Source organism: Zootoca vivipara, chromosome 15 (assembly GCF_963506605.1).
Source record: "Zootoca vivipara chromosome 15, rZooViv1.1, whole genome shotgun sequence".
Taxonomy (NCBI): Eukaryota; Metazoa; Chordata; class Lepidosauria; order Squamata; family Lacertidae; genus Zootoca; species Zootoca vivipara.
Genome location: NC_083290.1, coordinates 34456940 through 34478836, shown reverse-complemented (window position 1 = coordinate 34478836; position 21897 = coordinate 34456940). Strand labels below are relative to the sequence as shown.

The following is a 21897-nucleotide window of genomic DNA, read 5'->3' as shown; positions in this document are numbered from 1 at the left end:
TGAAGATAACCAGGGAGCCTTAGGCAAATCATGACTTACCAGCCTAACCTATTTCATAAGGTTGCTACAAGGATAAGAGTGGAATAAAAAAAAGCTATTCTAAATTCTACAAAGAAAAAATGGGTTACAAAACAGGATCAATAATTTTCATAAAGTCTAATCAAAAGCTGGTTTGTTTGTTTGTTTGTTTTTAAAAAGTTGGGTGTGTATTTTAAATTGAACTCTGAAACTCTGCTTTTCAAATATTTTAGATTTCTACATTTAACTGAAATTTCAAGGGGCATTTTTTAGAAAGAAGAAAAGGCCTTGTTTACTAAGTGTATGCAATCACAATAAGTATTAACCTATTGGAATAAAGTGTTTATGCTTTTTTATTCCTACCAGTTATAGATCCATCAACTTTAATCTTTGGAAATGCTGTAAAAATATTCAAATTTTAAAAAGAAAGAATATGAATTCAAATTCATTTTTAAACAGCATGTTGTAGATGGGATTTTATTCTCTTCCCCCACCCCAACTTTGCTTAAGAACTAGCTAAAAAGGATCACAGAAAGGCATTGCAATCCTATGCATATTCATGCATAAATAGGGATTGGGGGGGGGGGAAGATTCAATTCAGTTTGCAACTACAAATTTGCACTTTCTGAAACACTGGGTGATCCAAAACCTAGCCACCCTTCAAATTTTCCACATCTCCAGCCAAGTAATTTGTGCAAAAATGCATACACTAGGGTAAAAATGTGCATGTTGGTGAACAATAACATACAAAAATGCATTATATTATGGGAAACTGATTTGCAAAAAAAAATGTAGGCATTAGGCAAATTGCATACAATTTAGTGTTTACGACACTAAAAAGCTGACAAATTTTAATGAGGATTTGTTTTTTATTAAAAATTGTAAAATTCTGCAGCAATGTGGAGAGCTGGATTTATGATTGGGGAAATGAGGAACTGAGAGAATGGAAATTGTCAGTTCTGTTCATCTCGACTCATAAGCCGGCTGACTGTGTTCAACGGGGAAGGTCAGCAGTTCGAATCCCCGCAATGGGGTGAGCTCCCATTGTTCTGTCCCAGCTCCTGCCAACCAAGCAGTTTGAAAGCACACTAGTGCAAGTAGATAAATAGGTACCACTGTGGCGAGAAGGTAAACAGCATTTCTGTGCACTCTGGTTTCCGTCACGGTCTTCTGTTGCGCCAGAAGCGGTTTAGTCATGCTGGGCACATGACCCAGAAAGCTGTCTGTGGACAAACGCCGACTCCCTCAGCCTGAAAGCGAGATGAGCGCCACAACCCCATAGTTGCCTTTGACTGGACTTAACCATGCTTGAGACCTTTAGCTTTTTTACCTTTACTAGAAAGTGTATTTAGGCAGCCTTAATTCAAGGAAAGAGCTAGAGAGACTACTACTTGGGAAACTGCAAGAACCCCATCTATGGTTATTCAAAAGACAGTGGGCAAAGTACTATTACTGGATTGGACTGGATTCCAAAGAGCAGTTCTTAGCAAGGGACGACAGTCACCAGCAGAAGAGTCCATTCAGCACTGTAAAAGGCAGGTCCTGTAGCAAGGCCTTCATGTGTCATTTGACTACAATGTCCATCAGCCCCGCCCCCAGCCAATGGTCAAGAAGGATGGGATCTGTAGTCCAGACACATCTGGAAGGCACAACTTTGGTAGCCATGGCCAACAAAAGGTTACCCACCCTATCACACAATAAAAGGCCTTGTGGGCAGAAGCGGGTGTCAGATACGAAAGACATGCCGAGTTAAAATCCCTCTCGACACTATTACTTGACACAGTTAAGCAGAATAAAATTTTGGCGCTAGCCGGCAGATCCCTCCCTCAGGCCTCTCCATCCAGCCTCTCTTGAAAGAGGGCAATGAACAGTTCTCAAAACTTCATTCAGAACGCAGACAAACAACAACACCGAGAATCTTCTCTGCCTGGAAGGCAGGCCAAGCACAAGCCGAACTCGGAAAGAAAGTTTTATCTAATTTTTGCCTTCAAGAATTAGCTGGGAAGAAAAGAACAAAAAATGGTGAGTTGTTTCATCCCAGCATTCACCACAGAGGGAGGGTCCAGTAAATACAGAGCAGGCAGTGTTGAAAATTCTCTTTTGGACTTACTCTCCTTTCCTAAAAGGAGAGGAAGTGGTCCCAGGACTTCCAGAATGCTTTATGCAGGCGTAAAGTCAGAACATGCATTTTGCATCTAAATGGTCTGAGGTTTAGTCCGTGTCACAGGCAGAACTGAGCTAGACTGACCAGTGGTCTGCCTCTGTATGAGGCTAATTCCCATGTTGCTGTTAGGTTGCTTGTACAATTAAAGTTGTCAGCAACCAGTCCTACCTGTTCAACAATCTGTCATCTGAAAGATGCAACAAAACTGTACACAGGCAACATGAAAAGATAGCCGAGTGTCTGTTAAGGAGCAAAAAGATGTAACAAAATGCCAATCACATTTGCTACCCGGAGACAGTGAAGCACAGAGAGAGTCCTAGAGTAAAATAAACACGTCAGGTTAAATAAATTAAGATTTACTCCCATCGTTTTTTCTTCCGTTCCCGATTCTCTTACCCATCCCATCATTAAGCGACAGCTCAGATTCTTACATGGAAAAATAACCCAACAATACTGTTTTATTAAGTCTTGCTCTCCCCCTTGTCAAGCGGCTTGGATTTATCGCTCATTCGCTTAGCTCCAAATAGCTTTTGCATTCACTTTGCACTAAACATTTGCCAGAAGTACCCTTTTCGCCTCACAAACACATTTCAAAAGTGCATTTGAAATGCTATTTTTAAAAACGTTTCTAAATGCCCCAGCAAACAAAATGCCTTTCAAGACCAGCCCACGAACGGAGCTCACGAATGGGGGAAACTGCTCAGCTGACAAAACACGCCACTTAATTTTTTATGCTGCTAAATTAATTGCCGCAGTTAGAGATGCTGGATCTGTCACTAAGATATAAGGAAACCAATTTCTCCACAAATGCATTAAAAGACCTTTCCAGGGCACTTTTCTGCACAAATGAAATCACACTGGCAAGAAGATATAACAAAACAAATAGGGGGAAAAGAAGACAATGAAATGCAAGTTGTTAATATGTTGTACCACTAGGTTCCCCTTCCCCACACCTGCTTTTTCCTTGTCTGCAGAAGAATAAATGGGAGGGTTGCTAATGAAATACAACCCACTTTTTAAATGTAATATGCCAGTGGTAGGGAACATCAGGTTCAAGGGCCAAATGTGGCCCCTAGGCCTCTTCTATCAGGCCCTTGAGGGCCACGTCCCTCTCTAGGCCACATCTCTCACTGGCTTTGTGCTACACACAATCTTCTCATGCTTTTAACTGGTTGGAATGGATCCTTGATCTGTGATAATACCTCTGGCTTGCCTGGATGGAAAATGGGGTATGGGATCCACTTTTGCCACACCCACCATTGGCACACGGCCCTCAGAAGGTTGCTTACAAGGAAATATGGCCCTTGGGTGGGGAACTGTCCCCTGCTCTAGATGAATGGCATAGTAAAACTGGAGGGGACAGGGCCGTGTCTCAAGTAGGGATGTTGGAGAATTCTGAGAAAAGCAGAAACAGGAGTGGTAATGGCCAATGTACGTGCATTCATCCTATATCTGGAACAGGAAATCAATCCAGCAAATGCAAACAGTATTCTCTGTTATTGTTGCATTAAGTTTGGCAAACCATTATCTCCTCCTCCCCATCCCATTAGCATTACACTTCCTTTCCACTGAAACGAATAGGGTGGAATAATGTAATGACAGTGTAATTTACGTAATTCAGATAATAAAAAGCATAAGTTACATAGTTTTGTCACAGCAGACAGCAAAATGGATAATGCCATTTCTGGTGGAAGACAAACTGCAGTGGAACAGAAACAGGGCCGCATGTGACAAACACAGCTCAGAATGGGAAATGATTGGGACTTCATAGAGTCCCAATAGTAGGGTTGCAATAAAAAAAGACCCCCAAATGTTTGAGTCACGATTTTTCAATTGACTTGCCTTTTGGAAATTACCCCCCAGATGTCAATTCTGCCTTTGAAATCCCGGTAATGTCAGGGAAAATCCAAATGTATGGCAGCCTTACCCAAGAGACTCACAGTTCAAAGTCAGCACAAGGGAGAGAGGGGACAGAAAAGGAAACAGAAGGAAACAGAATATAGTTATAGTGCAGCATGGAGACTACCAAATGGTAGGTTTCAAGTTCGAAGTCAAAGACTTCACACAGGGAGAAAAGAAAGTTCTGCTGCTCTTTTACACAACTCAGTTGTGAAATGGATGAGCAATGGACCTAGGCAGGGCTGGATAGGAAAAATAAGAAGCATACATGGGGAGGTCAAAGAGTTCCCTGTGAAGAGGGATTGCTTGTTAAGCCACTCTGGGAATTGCAGCTTTTTGAGGGGATTAGGGACTTTCTAATAACTTTCAGCACCCTTAACAAACTAGATTTCCCTAAGATGTAAAAATTGGAATCTGATGTATTTTGGAAATGTAAAGAAGCAGAAGGAACATTCTTCCATATGTGGTGGAAATGATATATAACAAGATAAATTTTTAAAAAACAAGAGGATCAAATATAAAAAGATGAATGGAAAAACTGTGGAGTATTTGGGAAAAAATTGTAAAAATGTGGAAACGTTAGCAGGATTAAGGTAAATTCCACAATATAGTATAAAATAAAGGAACAATAAAGGGAAAGGATAACTAATATGGATATATAAGAATATGCAGGAATGATGGGAAAGAAGAAAGGAAGTATATGCAGGAAGAAGGGAAGTCGTAAATGATTGTTTTATTACAAAGTAAGATATGAATGAAGGAATTGTTGATTTCAATGTGAATGTGGTTTTGGAAATTGTAATAATGAAAAAATATAAATAAAACTTTTTTAAAAACTAGTTTTCCCAGGATTCTTTAGTGGAAGCCACAATTGTTTAAAGTGGCACAATACTGCTTTAAAGGTATGGTGTACATGAGGCCTTAATCTCAGAAGCACGGAGAGGATCCTACAAGCCGTGATCGCTGTGTTCTGTCTCTATGGTCGGAGGCAGTGGTGCCATACCCTCCAACATTCCTCAGATGAAAATAGGGGGGCCCCCTGCCCCTCGCTTCTTCCATTTTGGCCTGTTTATTGTGTTTTTGTTTTTTGTTTTTAAGTAATAATAATGCACAAAAAGTTGCATTTAAATTCATTTTGTACCCATGTGGCCACAAAATACTCATTTCTGTATTTTGTGTCTTTAATCAGACAGCAAAAGCCTGCTTTAGGCCGGCCCTTAGTATTTGTTTTCTGTGCAGGTGTCATATAGGAGGTGAATCCACTGATCTTGATGTCTCTAGTTGTCCATGTTTCTTGTAGAAATATTAATTCAAAATTTTTAAGAAAATTCATTAGGTCTGGGTCTCCGCCTTTATTTCCCCACCCTGAGGTGTTCCAGGACAGCAAGCGTAAAGTCTGTTTTTGAGTTTGGGGCTGATTTGCGGAGTTTAGTCAGTCTAGTTCAGTTATTGAGCTCAGAGAAGGGTTTTGTCTTACATAAATACAGCCATTTGCCACTCTTTTGGGGGGGGGGGAAGCGTATCGGTGGATCCTCTAAGATCTTTTTAGATTTCAAGGAGTAGTTTAATAGGAAGAAATCTCAGCATATATATATATATATATATATATATATATATATATATATATATATATATACACACACACACACACACACACACACACACACACACATACAATTAGTGTATGCAATTTACTGTTGCCTCTTTGTATGCATTTTTAATACTTTTGTATGTGATTCTTTTTCTCACGGTTCTATTTTAAAATGCCTAATAAAGGTTTGATAGTCGAGTATTTTGTGTATTGCACAATCTGGAGAAGGATGCAATCTGATGGGTAACCTTGTCCCAATCTGCATGTAAGCCTGGGAAGTGCGAATGCGGTCTGTTCACTCTGAAACATGGACTGAGCAAAATTCTCCTCCTTCCCAACTTGGAACTATGCAAATGATAAACAATAAGCCTCTCCTCCCAGCAACAATTTCTGCACAGTCCCTGTTAACCAGAAAGCAACATCCAAGTTGGGGAAACAAATTAACAGCTTGAAACAATTAATATATATATATATATATAAAAACTTCTCCACAGAAAGATACAAAGCGACTTCACAGAGTTTTATATGCCGCATAAATTAGGACACGATGTTTTTCATTTATACAAACCGAGGTGCTTGCTTTCCCCCTTTTTTCAGATTTATTGCTTAGGAGCATTAAAATGTCTAAAACAGTTTACATACACCATCACAGTGGGAATTTGCTTGGGGATAAGGAAGCTTGTAATTGCAATTCTAAAACTAGCCCTGTAAGCTCGGAGTAGTGTTTAAAAACATTTTAAGGGCTTTATAAAGCTATAAAGTGCCTCGCAACAAACCTAAAAGTAATATATCTTTAAAAAGAAAGGGAAAAGGAAACTAATCTGCCAAGAAACTGCGGACATGGGATCATACACCACTGATTATTACAATGCAAGGTTCTCATAAATGGCACAGTGGAAATGAGATATAATTTTCGAAAGGGATTAAGGAAATTATCTCCAAAATAAGGAGAGAAGAAATGAATTCTGGCAGGAGAGAGAAGGAATGACTTCTGGCTTGCTGGGTGGTTCCTAGTTCTATTTCTCAGAAGCTAAAGGAGACCGTGCCCCGCAGTCCTGGGACATTCTAGCTCACTTTCTATTTAGGAGCATGCCAATGTATCACACTTTGCAGGGGCCTCGTTATACGGAACAAACAGAAAGCTTCTCCACATAGGAAACAGCAGGCAAATTGTCATATGTGATTATCATTGTTATTACATTTCTATCCCACCCTTCCTCCCAATGGAGCCCAGGAAGGGTGGGCAAATGACAAAGGATAATAAAATAAATACATCAGAAAAACAATTCCAGTACAGATGGAGACTAGGAAAGACCTTGACTTTAAAAAAAAGATCGTTGGAAAAGGAAGGTCTTCAATGGGTGGCACAAAAAGGCAGCAGAGATAGCACAAGTCTAATGTTCAAGGGGAGGGAATTCCACAAGATAGGGGCATGATAGACCTGGTGCCTGCCCCAGGGAGGAAAGGGACTTCCTGGTCAGATGGTATCTGCAGGAGGCCCTTGCTTGCAGAGAGCAGTGATGGGATGAGTATATAAGGGGTGAGATTGTCTTGGTCCAAACTGTGATGGGTGTGAGACTACACCCATAAACACCCCTTTTGTTTCATGTAGACCACAGCTCCACCACAGGGGACTGGTTTACCAGGAACCAGCATTTCTCGGCATCGTGTCCGCATGGGCTCTTTTCAGTGCCGGACCTTATACCAGGCACCCCCAAACTTCGGCCCTCCAGATGTTTTGGACTACAATTCCCAACATCTCTGACCACTGGTCCTGTTAGCTAGGGATCATGGGAGTTGTAGGCCAAAACATCTGGAGGTCCGCAGTTTGGGGATGCCTGCCTTATACTATCCATAAAATACTCTTCTAAATACTGTTGAGGAAACAGAAGGCAAATTGTCACATGTGGTGGCCTCACGAATAGCTTATTTTTTTCTTTGTGTATACCAGGGGTGGCCAACTCCCAAGAGACTGTGATCTACTCACAGAGTTAAAAACTAGCAGTGATCTACCCCCTTTTGGGGGGTTCAGGTCAAAGTTGTTGAGTTTTTTAGGGGAACCACAGTTGTTCAGCTTCTTTGTGGGGAGCCAATGATCCACCAGTGATCTACCACAGATGTCCAGTGATCTCTGATGAAAATAGGGATGTCCTATTCAACAACAACAATTTTATTATTTATACCCCACCCATCTGACTGGGTTGCCCCAGCCACTCTAGGCAGCTTCCAACATATATAAAAACATAATAAAACATTGAACTTTAAAAAAAAAACTTCCCTACACAGGGCTGCCTTCAGATGTCTTCTAAAGGTTGTATACTTATCTCCTTGGCTCAGGGGTTGCATAACCATCAATTCTCTGATGAAAAAAAAGGGACGCACTAAGGAAAAGTGGGATCAAATCAGAAACCAGCACAGCTTCTGTCAATCCAGGGCTGTCCCTGAAAAATAGGGATACTTGGAGGGTCTGGTATACTCCATGTATATGGAGAATAATCATGGGTCAGCATGTGCCTTGTGTGTAAATGGCCAGAGCTTCAAACCCTGATGTCTCATAAGAGCCCTGTTGTATTAGACCAGGCATAGACAAACTCCAGCCCTCCAGATGTTTGGGACTACAATTCCCATCATCCCTAGCTAATAGAACCAGTGGTCAGGGATGATGGGAATTGTAGTCCCAAACATCTGGAGGGCTAGAGTCTGCCTATGCCTGTATTAGACCAAAGGTCCATCAAGTCCAGCAATCTGTTCTTACAGCGACCAACTAGCCCATAAGCAGAACATCAGCAACCTTCTTCCCACAATTTCTCTAGTTAAAAAGAATTATCAAGAAGCAAGGCTGGGGAAGGGAGATCTGCCCATGACACGAGACAGCATCAAATACATTTCATACCTGCTGTTGCACACAAGTGTGATGCTAGAATTAAAAAAAGAAATTCCTAATTCCATCCCTCTCCCCAAACAACTCACCAATTTTCCTGACAGCGGGTAGATTATCTAGAAAGACTTAAGCTCTAAATCATTTTCTCAATCCTCAAATTCTAAATTCTGCAACCACCTCCCATGTTAATACTTTAACAGGAAATAATTATGGGCCAGTTTCCTGAATTCGCTTGATGTGATTTTAATGGCCAAAAAAAAAACCCCAACGTATTTTGGAGACGGATTCTCAAAGCTGATTGTACCCATGACAAAACACAACCCGGCTTATTTGTCAAGAGTGGTCTAAAGCAATACAGGACTTTTCATACACTGATGATATAAATATATCATTTGAGGGGGGGGGAGAGAGATTGGACAATTACCAGTTTTTCAAATTGGATTTAACAACTCCTGCTCCCAACTCCTCTCTCTTTACAGTACAAAGCACCACATTGTAACAGAGAGAACAGAGGCTGGGCTGGCTGGGGGGGGGGGAAATGTGGTTTTACTTACTTGTGTTTTCATAGGTTTTGCAACGCCTTATTAAAGTTGAAAGCTACATGTATAAAATTACTGGTGGCACTTGCCTAATCCACTGAAGTTGTATTTCATTACAGTGCCTCCTGTACCAAAAAAATGGGGGGGGGATCTAGTATTCTTTGCCATGGCCTTTCTGCACATTTGATTTACCCACTTTCTGCATTCCAAGAAAATACCCATCCACCACATATGCATGCTTCCATATCTTTTTGCCAACTGCTGACAGTAAATTACAATAAAATAAACTTCTCAGCAGACCAGCTGTCGTTAAGACAGGTTTGAAGGAGAGACAAAGATTTCCCTTTAGGGCTACCTCCCCCTCCATGTTTCAATAAACCTGGTGGCCATAAAATGGGCATTTGGGGTTCTTAGAGGCCGATATTACCAGTGAGAGACTCTGCAGCAGGCATCCCCAAACTGCAGCCCTCCAGATGTTTTGGCCTACAACTCCCATGATCCATAGCTAACAGGACCAGTGGTCAGGGATGATGGGAATTGTAGTCCAAAACATCTGGAGGGCCGAAGTTTGGAGATGCCTGCTCTACAGTGGTACCTTGGTTCTCAAACGTCTTGGTACTCGAATGGCGAAAACCTGGAAGTGTTCTGGTTTTCGAACAATTTTTGGAAGCCGAAAGTCCGATGCGGCTGTCAGCTATTGTTTCCGGGGCGCTTGCACCAATCAGAAGCTGCGTCTTGGTTTTCGAACATTTTGGAAGTCAAACGGACTTCCCGAACAGATTAAGTTTGGTGCTTTTGTTTTTGCTATTTATTTTGCATTTTTTGTTTTTGAGGCTTTTTCGGTGAATTTGTTTTGCGACTGATTGGAACCCAGTTCAGCTACTGATTGATTGATTGATTGATTGTGTGACTGCGGAAATAGATAAAAGCTCCACAACCAAACAATGACTATCATCAGTGCAGGTAAAAATAAAAAAAATAAAAATTTTCATCGGCAATTCTGTCTTATTTATTTTATAGTACAGAACATTGTTTATTGCTTTCATTTTATGGATCAATGGTCTCGTTAGATAGTAAAATTCATGTTAAACTGCTGTTTTAGGGGTTGTTTTTAAACATCTGGAACGGATTAATCCGTTTTGCATTACTTTCTGTGGGAAAGCGCGCCTTGGTTTTGAAACACTTTGGTTTTGGAATGGACTTCTGGAACAGATTCAGTTTGAGAACCAAGGTACCACCGCATTGTGATATCGCTGTCAGAACAATAAACTGTGTTCAAGAGACGGAGAGGCCACACTGTCACAGTGACTTCAAATCTCACCCCGGATGCAATGGTGTATCTGCAGGTGCCTTAAGAGTCAAAGCTCCTCCTCTCTCATAGAATGTCAGGGTTGTGGGGGTCCGTGGAAGTCATCCAAGGCAGCCCCCAGCTCATGACAGGATGCATGCAGCTCATACCTGCCAAGTCTCCCACTGAAAAATGCAGGATCACAAAGTGGCGCGGCACCGGAAGTTGTGTAGAAGCAACTTCCGGGGCCTCTCTGACCATGTGTGGGCACCGGAAATAGGGCAGAGCGGCACCAGAAGTCGCTTCTACGCATGCCACGCTTCTACCATGCGGCCACCACCAAGATGGGCATGCGTAGAAGCGACTTCCGGTGCCGCTCTGCCCTGTTTCCGGTGCCCACACATGGGCAAAGCAGCACCCAAAATGGAGGCTCCCTGGCAGGTAGGAAATCCGGGGGATTTCCGGGATTTTTCTCCATTCGGGAGAACAGCGGAAAACGGATTAAAATCCGGGGGTTTCCCGCGAAAAACGGGATACTTGGCAGCTATGATGCAGCTACAGGAGGGGTTGCCAAGCTGCATGAACTAGAGGCACGTTTAGCTGTTTGAGAGAGTGCTGGGGGGCGTCAGTCATAAAACGGCTGCCACAGGCGCATACCTTCCAACATTTATCCGATGAAAATAGGGGCATCCCCTTTCATAATAATAGTTTTGCTATTTATACCCCACACATCTCACTGGGTTGCCCTAGCCCAAGCTTCCTCAACCTTGGCCCTCCAGATGTTTTGAGACTGCAATTCCCATCATTCCTGACCACTGGTCCTGCTAGCTAGGGATCATGGGAGTTGTAGGCCAAAAACATCTGGAGAGGTTGAGGAAGCCTGCCCTAGCCTCTCTGGGCAGCTCCCAACATAATAAAACATTAAACTTTTTTTAAAAAAAACAAAAAACCTTCCCTATACAGGATTGCCTTCAGGTGGCTCTGGGGTCAGGTAACTCCATACCCTCCAGTGAAAATAGGGACACCCTACCATACCCTTCAACATTTCTCCAATGAAAATAGGGGTGTCCTAAGGAAAAGGGACATTCCGGGATTGAATCAGAAACCAGGACGGCTTCTCTAAATCAGGGACGTCTATGGAAAAGTCTGCAGGCAAGGGCATGGCAGAACACACAGTTAGCAAATGGACAATCATGGTGATTAACTGCTTTCGCATATGAGAAAAAGCTTAACTTACTGAATTTCTGTGTAGAAAATAAGACAGAAGCAGGAAGCCTGCATTAAAGGAGAGAGGAAAACAACTGCCTTTTAAGACCCTAATATTTATTTTTTCAGTTTGTATTCTGTTTTAGCCAATTCACATTTAGCTGCCATGCCGTTCCTTAGTTGGTTCAGTAGCCGTACAGTTGTGTGGACGTTTGGTGGGATCTCTGGAAAGACAACAAGGGCATCTCACAGGCACCCAAGCTTGCAAAAAAGTACAGGCATTTTACAGGCCATAAAAGTGGTCCCCTGCACCAGCTACATCTCCTGCCTTGGTAGCATTTTAAGAGACCACTGCCGGTCCATCTTAAAACAAGCAGGGCCACAGTCCACTCAGAGTTAAGACCTTCATTTTCCCATTGACTTCACTGGGGAAACAGAAGCACACACAATCTTTCCTGTTGAAGTCTGCAGGACTTTAGTGTGCTTCATGTTGGCTGAATTTCCCCCCATGCCCAAATAATCTATCAAATGATTAGAAGCCGACTTTGCTCTAGCAAAACCTTTCCTTCATCAAATCTTGAGCACAAAGGGGGTTGTTTACGATGCTTCAACTAGTCCTAATAGCAGCCTGAAATAAAGATACATATTTGGAATCAATCTATTTAGTTTAAATCTTTTAAGCTTTAAAACAGATTATCTAGGAGAGACAATAGCCCAAGACATCCCACAGACTCAGAGCCAATTTACAGTACATTGTCCAATTAAGGTATTATTGCTGCAAGTAATATCCATAGACACATAATGCAGGAATGTGTTAGGTATAAGAATTGCTTCCCTGCTGGCCTGTTCGCTCTAAAATCAAATCCAGAAGCCTGCAATGCACAGACTGGTTAAGGATTCAATTCAGGCTTTTACTCTATTTGCACATTGCGGTGCCATTTGTATTCACTCACAGAGGTCGTATACACAAGCGGTCCCATGGCCAAAAACTGGAGTGGGGAACTTTTCTCAGCTCGAGGATCACTTCCCTTTGAACAGGCTTCCAGAGTGCTTGGGCAGGATCAGATGGAAAACGTGGGAATAGCAATGGACGAGCCTCTAACCTAGGGGTCGGCAAGGTTTACCTTGTCTGGGCCACTTTACTCCAGCCAAGATGCTTCAGTGGGCCAGCCGCGATTTCCGGTGCCTGTGCCTGCGCAGACACGATTTCCAGCATTTGTGTCTGCGCAGAGCGGTTTTCTGCATCTGAGCATGAGCAGACGCGATTTCCGGCACCACGGAAGCGAGTCCCCGTGCCATTCTGTGCTGGTTTAGCGCAGCGTGCAGGGACTCACTGAGTGGGCAGCTCGGTTTGGGGGCAGCTCGTGGGCTGGTTAAACGACCCCCCTGGGCTGCTTGTGGCCCATAGGCCTTGGGTTGCCTACCCCTGCTCTATCCTCTGTAGAGTAGATTACCTTCTAGCCATGCAAAAGTCATTAGGTCCCACCATTAGGGACGGTGGGGAAATTCAATTCAGGATGCAAATCTATGCAAATATGTACTTTTCTAAACAATATGTGAACCGAGACAACTATCCTTTGAAATTTGCACTCTTTCATATTTTGCAACACAGATCTCCATCCAGTGTTTACGAAATGACATGCATTAGGGGGAAGTGTGCATGAAAGTGAAGATGGTGGAAATAACATGCAAAACTGCATTATATATTGGGAAATTGCTCTGCAAAAATGTGCACATTTTAGTAAAAACTGCAGGTAAGCATGTAGCCGTTAGCAGAAGTTCGCACTAATAGGCTGGTGCCTTTTCATGAGGGTTTGTTAAAAGAAATAGAATAAAATTGTGAATTGCTGCAAAATGTGGAGAACAGAATTTAAGATTTGAAAAATGAGCTCTCTTTCCCTTTAACGGGGCTCCAACTTTATGCTTCCAGTTAAACGGCTTCCAGTTAAACTGTCTTCTAAAAGTCAGATAGTTGTTTATTTCCTTGACATCTGATGGGAGGGCATTCCACAGGGTGGGCACCACTACCGAGAAGGCCCTCTACCTGGTACCCCTTATGCATGACACATTTAAAGGTGTACCATACTATTTCAAACAGTCATGGTTTCCCCTAAAGTATCCTAGGAACTGTAGTTTGTTAAAGGTGCTGAGAGTGGCTAGGAGACATCTATTCCCTTTATAAAGCTACGGTGCTCAGAGTGGAATAACTTTCTATCCCTCTTCCCAGAGAACTCTAGGAATTGTAGCTCTGTGGAGAGAATGGGGGCCTCTTAACAACTCTAAGGACCCTTAAGAAACTACCGTTCCCAGAATACTTTGCAAAATGCCATGGCCCTTTAAAGTGGTATGATACTGCTTTACATGTATAGCGCACATAAAGGTAAAGGGGCCCCTGACCATCATGTCCAGTCATGTCCGACTCTGAGGTTGTGGCACTCATCTTGCTCTATAGGCTGAGGGAGCTGGCGTTTGTCCGCAGACAGCTTCCGGGTCATGTGGCCAGCATGACAAAGCTGCTTCTGGCGAACCAGAGCAGCGCACGGAAATGCCGTTTACCTTCCCGCCAGAGCGGTCCCTATTTATCTACTTGCACTTTGATGTGCTTTCGAACTGCTAGGTGGGCAGGAGCTGGGACCGAGCAACAGGAGCTCACCCCATTGCAGGGAATCAAACCGCCGACCTTCGGATCAGCAAGCCCTAGACTCTGTGGTTTAACCCACAGCACCACCTGGGTGCACATAGGGCCTATCAATCTCAATCTGGCAAATTGTGGTTTGTCGCAGGGATGGAAGACCTGTGGCCCTCATTATGTTGCTAGACCCCCAACTCCCATCAGCTCCCCAGACAGCATGGCCAATGGCCAGAGTTGACAGGAGTTGTGTGTCCAGATACAAGTGAAGGGTCACAGGCTCCCGAACCCTAAATTAACATTTACGGTAAATTAACATTTACGGTACAAGTGATTGGTTTCCCACCTCACTCAAAAATAAGAGACACAAACAAAAAGAGCAGAAAACATGAAATGGCTGAATGACATTCTTGGAAGCATCTCAGCCCAAGAGAGCCACGCATTAAACGGATTCTCCTGCTCCATGACAACAAGCTCTAGCCATCAAGTGTTGAAAATGATGATCTCCCGAGTGAGTATAAAAATAGAAAACGCCAGGGATCAGCAGGGGGGGTCAACATTCTACAGGGTGAAAAGTACCAACCTGGCTATATAATCACAGTCTTTCATGTCCTGGAGCAGAATAATTCAATCTGAGCTCTCATCCTGCGGTCTGATTTTCTTGTACAGAAAAGTTGCGTCATCAGCAAACTATTCATAATGTTGTATTGGGAGCGTATTATGTAGCAGGAGGAATGCAATAGGCAGTGCACTTCGCTTATAACATCTGTGGTCAAAGTGGACAGAACACAATGAAAGCAGAAGGAAATGGCATTACAGGCCTCAATTGTGTAATAGCTACTTAAATTCTGAGGGTTTTTTTTTTAATGCCTACCTGGAAATCACACACAATAGTCCTTTAGCCCCAGATCTGCAACATCCAAGCACCCTCCTGCATTTTCTAGTTCCTAAGGACATGGACTCTAATCTGGATTGTGTGGTATTTCCGCCATACATGTCAGATTTCAGAAAACTTTAGAGCAGTGTTTCCCAACCTTGTGCCTCCAGATGTTTTGGGACTACAATTCCCATCATCCCTAGCTAGCAAGGCCAGTGGTCAGGAATGATGGGAATTGTAGTCCGAAAACAGTTGGAGGCACAAGGTTGGGAAACACTGCTTTAGAGGATATGTACAAAGTGCAATAGAAAGGATTAACTCTCTGTCCAGCTGACTGTAAGCACTGGGAAAGGGGCAGATTGGTTGGAGTATTAAATCTTGTAGCAGTGAGCTCCATAAATTAAGGGTTGTACCAATGTTAGATCTACACAGAGTAGACCTATTGGAATGAATAGTCATGAGTAGCTTAGGTGCATTAATGCTAATGGGTCTACTCTGAATAGGACAAACATTGGCTACAACCCTAACTGTTGTAAAAAATAGTATTACTCTCTCTCTTGGACTGCCAAGTTTGAGTATTCTTTTACTTATTTCATTTAGGATAGCTATAAATATAGTTATATTTATAACATAGTTATTAATATAACTATGTTTATACTATATTTATATAGTATAAGGTATATAAATGTAAGTTATATATTAATAGCTATAAATATAGTTATATTCATAACATAGTTATTAATATAACTATATTTATACTATATTTATATAACATACATATAAACATCATATCACAAACCATAATATAAAACACAACATTAAAAGGGAATTTTAACAGCTCCTTAAAACACTGTCCCAAACGTTGCTGCTGAGAAGTCAACATCCTGTTATCAAACTACAAAAACCTAGATAACCAAAAACGTCTCCGATGTCTGAAGGCCAACAATGAGGCCAACAGAAATATCTCTAGGGGGAGAGAAGAACATAAAAAGAGCCTGCTGGATCCGGCCAATGTCCCATCTACTCCAGCATCCTGTTCTCACAGTGGCTAACCAGGTGCCCGTTCCATAGTCACACAAGAAACTCCCAAGCTTCTTCTGCACTCCAGTGCAGCTGTACCAAAGATATCATTCCAGAGTTGTGAGCTCACCATGGAAAGAGCTATTACACACACACACACACACACACACACACACACACCCCTCGATGGCAGTTGTGAACGGAAACAGCTGACCGATCTTACAATCAAGTTTGCCAATAGTGGAGAAGAAAGCAAAATAACCTGCCTGTACTTTTCCCAGACCATGCACTGATGTTCACATTCAGGTTACACTGCTCTTGAAACTTGGCAGTATTGAACATCTTATTGACTAGGGGCGTAGGGCCTGTGGCCCTCCAGATATTGTGGGACTACAACTCCCATCATTCTTGAACATGGGCTGTGCTTCTTAGAGCTGATGGAAACCGCAGTCCAATAAAATTTGGGTGGTGTTAGCCACCCCTATTGTAGACCATTACACTGTTGTATTGGTTTACAGCTGCCATGCAGAAAGAACCCAAACTCAGCTTCTTCTGCACTCCAGTGCAGCAGTACTAAACACATGAATCGTCTCCTAGCAAGGGAAGGTGGATAAATTGGGTTTAGTTCTCATTTAAAGATAAACCTACCTAATTCTCACTTCCCACAACAGTATGTGAACCAAAACAAAACCATTCTTTGAATTCTCTGAATTTTGCAACGCAGCTCACCAGCCAAGTAATGTGTGCAAAGATACCTATATTGAGGGTAGGTAAAGGTAAAGGGACCCCTGACCATTAGGTCCAGTCATGACCAACTCTGGGGTTGCGGCGCTCATCTTGCATTATTGGCCGAGGGAGCCGGCGTACAGCTTCCAGGTCATGTGGCCAGCATGACAAAGCCGCTTCTGGTGAACCAGAGCAGCGCACAGAAACGCAGTTTACCTTCCCGCTGTAGCGGTACCTATTTATCTACTTGCACTTCGACATGCTTTCAAACTGCTAGGTTGGCAGGAGCTGGGACCGAGCAACAGGAGCTCACTCCGTCGCAGGGATTCGAACCGCCAACCTTCTGATCGGCAAGCTCTAGGCTCTGCAGTTTAACCCACAGCGCCACCTGAGTCACATATTAAGGGTATATTGTGCATAAAATGTCATAGGCTAGTGGAAATGGCATTCAGAAATGCATTGTATTTAGATAAGTTGCTTGCAAATGTTCAGATTTGGGGAAATGCACCTTAAAATGTTGATGCAGTTTTCATGAGGACTTCGTTTTTGAAACAAAACAAAATCCCAAACAGATGCTAGAGAAGTAAACTTTAAGACTACAAAAATGAGGAACTCGGAGAAATCAAAACTGACAGAATTGCGCATCCCTACTCTTGACCAACAAATATCTCTGTGATATGGAATATTCAAATCTGAAAATGCCTACCCTCCCCCCTTTCCAATCACCTCTGATGTTTAAGCCTAACACAGAGGAATTCATGTTGCAAAAGGACTTTGCTATGGACTAGAAACATCCTCTTAAACATCAAGAATCATATTTCCCTGTATCTACAGCATCATAATAACTATACAGATTTTGCAGCATTCCTTTATCTGTAAGGACAGTGAGTTCTCTCATGAGGCAAGCAGTGCTGAAAAACAAAGACATCAGAAAATTATCCCCATATTCTCAAGTACATTTAGTATAGAGGCACCAACAGCAACTGGCATCTCTCATGGAATTGTAATTGACAAATAAGGCTCACCCATGGGGATATCCGTCTAAGCTGACTTAAATGTTTGCTGACATTTTCAAGAGAGAATTCTGCTGCTTCAGGGAGAGAGAGAGAGAGAGAGAGAGAGAGAGAGAGAGAGAGAGAGAGAGAGAGAGAGAGAGAGAGAGAGAGAGCAGCTACATTCCTAAGATTTACAAATTCCTCTTTAAAGGAAACATCCCCAAAATGTAAATAAAAGGGAAAGAACAACATTTTCAGCTCTCCTGAACTGGAAAGTCTGGAGAAATCAGAAGGTGCCAAACAGACTTGCACATTAGCAGTGAGCATATTCTCTCCTGCAAAAAGTAATTCGAATATAAAAAGGGATTTTAACAAGGCACTGAAATATTTTTTCTTGTTTGTTCTATTGTTTAGTAACATTCTTTTTAACAACAGTGAAAAATCTATAAGTGGACCAAAACATAGAAATGATCCTTCTGTTGTAAAGGTTACATAAGATTTGGACGTTACCTTGGAACAGCTGGTGTTGAAAATGCCACTCCATAGAAAATAACTTTATCCAATATTTAAGTAAGGAAGTAGATATTAAATGGGTTTTTTTGTTTGGGCCAGCACATTATTAAAGGAATAAATGCCTTGCTTTTAGGCCATCCAAAGTGCTAGTCAGCAAACAACAAGGTTTCCATCACGACGTCAGCAATTTGTCAATGAGGGCAACTACACCTCCGGCATGCAACCATTCATTCCATACATTTGAAGCATGCAGCTTCCCCCAAAGAATCCTGGGAACTGTAGTTTCTTAAGGATCCTGGTAACTGGAGCTCTATGAAAGCTAAACTACAGTTCCCGGGATTCCTTAAGGAAAGCCATGTGCTTTAAGCGTATGATATAGTTGTAACGTTTGTCCACGTTTGGCAAGCCCAATGTTGCCATGGTAAAACATGGCAGCTACATTATTTTGATGCTCAATGTGCCTGGATGCTATCATAAACTTTGAGCAGCAGTAACCAGACCTGAAACCCAGTAAAACCTAATGCCTTTTGGTTGTACCTGAGTTTCTGAGAGGGGGCCCATTTCAAACAGGCTGATACCATTCCTAAATATCATTTTTAGAGCTGTGCATACAATTTCAGCTCTAACACTCCCTGCAATTTGATGCTATGCATTTTATTGTGCCAAAAAGGGGAGGAAAAATGCATATACCAGGGCAGGGTTTCAAAGGAGAAAAAAACCAGGGACCATCACTTTCAGTAGCACACCCAAGAGGCATTAACTAAGCGTACAGAAGACACAAGAGTCTAATTTCATTGCTTCCAGTGGTTCAGTCTGTTAGTCTTTTAGCCACATTCCAACCCGTCCAGATCGCTGCTGGATCCTCAAAAGGCCTAGGGCAAAAATTTGCATAAAAATTGCATGTGCCAATTTAGGCAACTTTTCAGAGAGAAAGCTTCCCTGCACAGCTAGGGCTGGGAACCTTTTTCAGCCAAAGGGCAGCACCTCCTTCTTCACAAGCTCCTATGGGCCACAGGCCAGTGGCGAATGGGGCTAGACAAAAGAATGAGAGGAGCAACAAATATAATTTTTACTGTCGTACAGCCAGCCATTTTTCTGCACACGCCCTTTTCTATCTGCCACCAAGCGGGCGAGCAGCACTGCAAGAATGAAGAAGAAGAAGAAGAAGAAGAAGAAGAAGAAGAAGAAGAAGAAGAAGAAGAAGAAGAAGAAGAAGAAGAAGAAGAGGAGGAGGAGGAGGAGGAGGAGGAGGAGGAGGAGGAGGAGGAGGAGGAGGAGGAGGAGGAGGAGTTTGGATTTGATATCCCGCTTTATCACTACCTGAAGGAGTCTCAAAGTGGCTAACAATCTCCTTTCCCTTCCTCCCCCCCAACAGACACTCTGTGAGGTGAGTGGGGCTGAGAGACTGCAGAGAAGTGTGACTAGCCCAAGGTCACCCAGCAGCTGTATGTGGAGGAGCGGAGGCGCGAACCCGGTTCCCCAGATTACAAGTCTACCGCTCTTAACCACTACACCACACTGGCTCTCCAACCACACGGAAACACTCAAGGAGCGTCCAAAGCTGGTAAGAAATGTGACCTGGGGAATAGTTCCAAGGACCATGTAGACAGGCCTGGGGAAGGGGATAGGATGCTAGGTCAGAGGTCTCCCATCTCTGCTGAAAGCAAAAGTAAATAAGAGGCAGGAGACCCTGGGATGAGTGCAGACAACTTTCAGCTTGGATCCTCTAGCCCAGTGATGGCCAAACTTGGCCCTCCAGCTGTTTTGGGACTACCTCTCCCATCATCCCTAGCTAGCAGGACCAGTGGTCAGGGATGATGGGAATTGTAGTCCCCAAAACAGCTGGAGGGCCAAGTTTGGCCATCACTGCTCTAGCCACTCGCTGGGACCACCCCTGCTCTCCAGCATCCCTCAGCATACACCGCCGTTCCCACCACCAAAACATTTTGCCAGGATTGACCGTCTGCCACCTTTTCCAACAGAAGTGCAAACTGGCGGTCCCTATATAGATGTGCGCATGAAGACACAGGGAGATATGCCTATATTTAAACTGGCAGCCGAACGCGATTCTCCCATGTATGGAACGCACCTGCTTCTGGGGTAGAGACAGAAGCAGCATGGGATCTGCAATAGACATTCTTTCTGCTAGGCAGGTTCCACGTGGGAAACCAGGCACAGAAGAAGAAAAGGAAATTTCAGAGGCTGCAAGACAATTAAAAGAGGTGAAAGCACCAAGCACCAAGGTGGGACTGGTAAGACAAACAAGGTCTGAGGAAAATACATGGGAAAGTAAAAATAGTCAAAGACAAAAATGAAATTTCATGTGAAATGATATAGGAGGGCCTGACTGATAAAGATGGCACCTCATGGGAAATGATTTGGGAGGCTTTGACTGTGTTAGAGAGGAAACAAGAAGAGAGGGCAAAGGGTTTAAGACGCTACCCAGGGGTCGGCAAGGTTTACCTCACCTGGGCCAGTTCACTCCCGCGGAGATCCCTCTGTCAGCCGGATTATGCACATGCGTGAGTGCGCGCACCCGCAATTTCCGACGTCGGCATCTGCGCAGACGCGGTTTTCGGTGCTGCGGAAGCGAGTGCCCGCGCTGTGCTGTGCTGGTTTAGTGCAACGCATGGGGACTCACCGAGCAGGTGGCTCGGTTCGGGGGCAGCTCATGGGCCGGTTAAACAACCCCCGTGGGCCGCTTGTGGCCCACGGGCCTTAGGTTGCTGACCCCTGCGCTACCCTATGTGGTGGCAATATAAAATTGTCAAAAAGGCCTGGGAAAAGACATAAAGATTTGAAGAAAATGTGGGAAATGGTCGTTGTTAAATTTTTTGAAGTTATAATATTGAGATGTAAAGGACTTGATGAATTGTTTGAACGAAAAACTCTGTTCTGATATGTGAGACTGGATGCCAGGCCATGACCAGCCAGCTCTAATGGAAGGAAGAAGCCTCGGCCAAAGAACATAAAGAAGAAGATTGGCAAAATAAATTATTGAACTATGCAGGACATAATATTACAAAAAAAGGACAATTGCTCAGTGCATATTTCTTAAGCTTTGTGTACAGATTTTTACGTTAGTATAACTTCTAAAAGTCACTTGTAATAAGATGATGAAGGTTTTAAAGTTGGATTGTTAAGTATATATGGTTTTATGGACATGCATAAACAAGTGTATTATAATGGAACCAAGAGGGGGAGTGGAGGGAAGTTGACCCAAAAATTGTGGTTAAATCTGTTTATGATATTTCCCCTTTTTTTCTGGGTTTTTGTTGTTGTTTTTGGAAAATCAATTGTTATCAAAAGAAAAAGAAAAGAAAAAAGACCCAGGAAGGAAATGGTTAGAGCAATGGAAACAGTTAGACGCTGGTTGAAGAAAAGGGCAGAAAGCCATTAGAAGTGACCGTGGACAGTCTTGGTACAGTGGTACCTTGGTTTTCGAATTTAATCAATTCTGGAAGTCCGTTCGACTCCCAAAACTGTTCGAAAACCAAGGCAAAGCTTCTGATTGGCTGCTGGAGCTTCCTGCACTCAATCGGAAGCCACGG

General features: G+C 43.0%; 1 protein-coding gene across 4 annotated transcripts in view; it reads right to left on the bottom strand.

Annotated features, from left to right (window-relative positions):
- The window catches only part of PKNOX2 (PBX/knotted 1 homeobox 2), a 417302-nt gene that overhangs the window by 371901 nt on the left and 23504 nt on the right, over nt 1-21897 (bottom strand). The window lies entirely within an intron of this gene.